We start from the raw sequence: 4,558 nt of genomic DNA on the forward strand, positions 1-4,558 counted from the left end.
AACTTCAGAGAATAGCTCCTGCAAACAGCAGTTCATGTCACATTAGTTGTAGTCAATGTGGAGACTACGGAGCAAAGTCCAACCATGGATTGTGAAAAATATTTAACAAAAGTATACAATTTGACTTCAACTAACAAATTGTGCAGTTCATGTCACGCTGTGGAATTTGATTCAGGAAATCTATCTAGGTAGTGTTACTGGCACTGCCTCTTCCATTCAAAAAAAAACTTCAAAAATCAACAGACTTTCATCACAAATTCCACAAAAACCCTGGGTTCTAGAAAAATTCAACAAACAGATAACATAAATGAAGCACATAAAGCGTAATAGTTTGATACCCTCATTAGAGACGCCGTAATCCAGGTTGGAAACGTAAAGCTTGGTGCCTGTTTCAATGTAAGGCGCCCGTACTGGCTGATCGACAAACATATCGTGCCCCCAAGCCAAATCAGTGGGCTGGATCGACCAATTTCAGTAGGCAAAAGAAAATAAGATCCATACAAACTAAGCACAGCAACAGAAATACAAGGCGTAGAACCACACATTCGATTTTGATGGAGTGATAGTTGGGAGAAAGAAAATACCTTTGACCGAAATGTCCACGGGATCCACCACGAGACGGTGTTTTGCTGTTCTTGATTAGATCATCGAACGATGAGGCAATTTTAGTTTTTTAGGGCTCCAAGCTACTCCGAGAGAGGTGGGACCGAAGCGAAATACAAAAAGAAACTATAATAATATAATATCCTAAAATAGGAACACAAAGGTTTCGTGGTGTAGTCGGTTATCACGTCAGTCTAACACACTGAAGGTCCCCGGTTCGAGCCCGGGCGAAGCCAAACTTGTATTTTTTTTATTTAACCTTCGAACGGGTAGTAAAATTAGAATTCTCTAATAATTCCGGATTTTCAATAGATCTTATTTTGTTTGTTGGAGGTGGCTCATTATCAGAAAACAAGAGAGTTACTTTATATTGTGGTGTAACCTCTCAAGATTACACCGAAGAAGCATAAAATATATTCATATATGGTATTGAACAACTTTTTATATGTTTCTGACAACGTCGTTCTAGCTTTTTTTTTTTTTTTAATATACAATACAAATGCCCACTTTTTACTGAAAGTGGCCTAAATCATCAATACGGATGATCTTTACAAATTCCCAAATTTTAAAAGAAGATTGATGGAGAAAGTTATCCCGTCTATTAGATTTTATGATAGCGTTAAAGTCCTGAATTACATTCGAGAAGAAAGAAGACGTTCATCTTGATTTAGTAAGAAAATCTGCAGCTTGGTTGTCGGAGCGTCTAGTGTGGTTGAATTTAATTGCTTGGAAGGAGGAGCACAAAATGTGAATATCATGGATAATAGAGGCGATGTCCGAGGGAACTTTCCACGTGCGCTTCAGACTGTTAATTACTGTAAGATTGTCACCTTCGACGATGACAAGAGGATGGCCCAGGTCAAGAGCAGCTTTGACCGCTGCAGCAGCAGCCAAAGCTTCGACCTGGAGGGCATTATTAGCTTGAACATTACGGGAATCGGCATTAATAATTGTACCCGATTGATGTCTAATTATATAAGCTATATGACCAGACTGATCTTTAAAGGATCCATCAAAATTAACTTTAATCCAATTTCGAGGTGGTTTTTTCCAATTGTTTTTAGAGGACTTTGTAGATTTCTGAGGGGAGGTGGATTTTCTATAGTTTTTATGTTGGTTTCTGATATCATTTTTATTCCAAAAATTTTCTTGGGTAAGAGCCGTAGCAATAATAGAGTTAAAAAGATCTTTCCTATGATTGTCAATGTATCTGAAAATAATATTATTTCTATTTTGCCAAATATTCCACCGAATGAAAAAGGCTAGAGGAACAACTTGGTGTTAGGGAACAAAATTTTCTTGGGTAAGAGTCGTTCTAGCTTTGTAGGTATATTTTTTCGCGGCAAGTTCAATATTCTATGCACATAAAATCAGAAAAGCAAGAATTTGGTGTTAGGGAACAACTTGTATATGAGATTCGTTAACATCGTCTCTATATTAGTCACGATGCAAGTCGGCACTTGCTTCACCTTAAAGAACAACTTTTGGAGTTTTTCTACAGCGCACTGGTAGTTATCGATCTTCTCGTGAGCTAATAATGCACCAGCGATGTTGAAATTCCTCCACGTCGAGTGAATCCGACAATCTCGAAGAAAGGGTTGTCGTAACTAAATAACAAGAAAAGGGTTAGAGACATCGTACATAATATGAATTAGACAACACAGTTTAGGTGAAGTATACTTACACATTTGTCGAATAAGTGGAGTCTAACAAAATGATGTATGAGAATGCCCTGAAAATTCTGATTGAATTTGGATGTGAAGAAAAAAACATATGTGATCTTGTTTGTTTCTAGATCAAACATGTGCTCAACAAAGTAGTTCTTCTCCTTACACATCTTGAACTCTTGAACCATCGTGCTCACAAGAAAGTGACTTGACAGGCTTGACAATTATTCCATTCTTGATAAAGTGGTTGAAATGTTTCTTTCACCGTCTGTCTCTAGAAGACCACTAAAAGGCATATGAGGAGCATGCAGATCAAGCCCAAGCCATATAGAGTCAAGATTGATATCAAGGCCTTCACAAAGGTTATGAGGAGAAGCTCAACAAAACATTACATCTTCTTGAAGTGAGGAACGAGCGAGATTGTTAACTCAGTTTTCTAAAATCCTCGTTAACTATGCATATACTCCTTAGTATTTATCTGCCTATTTGTCTATGTTTTGTGAGATTTTTTAATGATATATATATTAATATAAGTATGCATTTTTGTTATCATATTGCCTTGTTATATGCTTAAATGTTTGCATGCTTACTTGATCTCATTAAATTTCATATGCTTTCAACTAGAGAGTAGCGTGACAATCTATATTCTCTAGTTCCTTTAAATTATACTTAGTCATAATTTTTTGATGATGTCAAAAGAGTGAATAAAAATTGCATATATGTTTACTAAGGTTAAGGGGAAGGAAGCGGAAACAAACCAAGAGCTGAAGAACTTTATCGAAGAAAATTGAACCAAATGGACTGAGGCATAGGGAGGTGGGCACGGGTCGCGGCATCAATGGGCGCAGGTCACGACTCAACTTCTATGGAAATCCCGTCTTTAGTACTCAGGGAGCACACTGTACATGCTCAGTATGAAAGTCTTTGTTGTACTCAAACTACAATAAATGGTGTGATGCCAAGACAAAGGTTGTGAAACCATAAATCTGGCGACATGGAAAAGAAAGAAAGTGGGACGTCGTCGACACTAAAATGGTGTGAACCAAGGGAGGCGACGATGTTAGGTATGGAAATAGAAAGCGAAAAGATGGTGGAAGTGATGGTGAAATGGAAAGATGATTCAGTTTGTGCCTCAAGGCATCTTTTTCTAGCTTTTTTTACTTCTTAGCTCTTTTTCCTTTTTTTCCAACTATGAAATCCTAAAAAAAATTTACAACTACCCACACGAATATTGTCTAACACACAAGACGACACTGAAAAATAACACTAACAAAAAGTGAACAACTTCCAAAATTACCCCCCTTCGCCAATACCTAGATAAAGCTCGGTCCCCAATACAACAAAAGAGGACTATATATAAGGAAAAGAAAAAATAGAAAGACTCAATGAGCTGGGAAATGGGTGGATCACAGCGCCAAATTCTTTCTGTGATGCACATTCATATGCTATCGTGTCTCTCTGTGTGGCTGTATCATAGTCTCCTCAAGTCTATCCTAGCGTGTAAGTAATATCTGAATGAGTTCGTCAACACGTCACATCCTTTTGTATGGTTGGTCATCAGTTAATGCCTGATTTGCATCACTCCTTTCAATACATGGACGGGGTTGACCTTGAGTGCTACCTTCTTCCTCTATGCTCAGCAAATATGTAAGAAGTAACTTCATTGTCCCCTTTTGGATTGACTAGAAATTCTAGGACGAAATAGGTGACAAACTGGGTGGAAAAAGACGTGAGGCACGAATGGCAGATATCCATGAACCCGTCTAAACCTCCATGGTCGAATAGCTGGTGAACTAACTATTTGAAACCCATCTATGATAAAGATAACCAGCTTATAACATTGCTTGGTATCACAAGCCCCTTTATGAATTTCAACTTCTTAATCAAGTTTCTCTTCTTGGCGGACCACTTCTTCTCTCTCTCTTGGTCATCATTAAGCTCGATAGACCTTATTGGAAGGAGGAGAGACTGGGTACTTGCTTTGAACTAAGTAGGTTCCGGAAACTCCAAGGACAGTGACGCGGGTTGCGACAAAAGAGGGCACAAATCATGTATCGGGTTCTTTTGAAGAGACTAGGAACTTAGGACTGCTGGCTGGGCTCGACAGGAATTGGCACAAGGTGCGAAAATTAAGGTGTGGGACACGACAACAACTTTCTCGTCTTTCTCTCCCGGAAAATACTCCAACACTCATTTTCAAACTTAGGAAAGTTGCAGTAATGCGAACTTCAGTTCGATCTCTTGTAAACTCAAGAGAAGCATGGGTTTGAGAAAGTGGAAGGTTTGAT

The 4,558-nt window shown here is 38.4% G+C and overlaps 1 non-coding gene across 1 annotated transcript; it reads left to right on the forward strand.

The window, feature by feature from the left end:
- Positions 1-765: 765 nt before the first annotated feature.
- On the forward strand, positions 766-839 carry TRNAV-AAC (transfer RNA valine (anticodon AAC)). Its single transcript has one exon. It is a non-coding gene; the product is annotated as a tRNA-Val (tRNA).
- The last annotated feature ends 3,719 nt before the right edge of the window (positions 840-4,558 follow it).

This window comes from Phyllobates terribilis, unplaced genomic scaffold (assembly GCF_046119375.1).
Source record: "Phyllobates terribilis strain yellow unplaced genomic scaffold, ASM4611937v1 Scaffold_6455__1_contigs__length_44457, whole genome shotgun sequence".
Lineage (NCBI taxonomy): Eukaryota > Metazoa > Chordata > Amphibia > Anura > Dendrobatidae > Phyllobates > Phyllobates terribilis.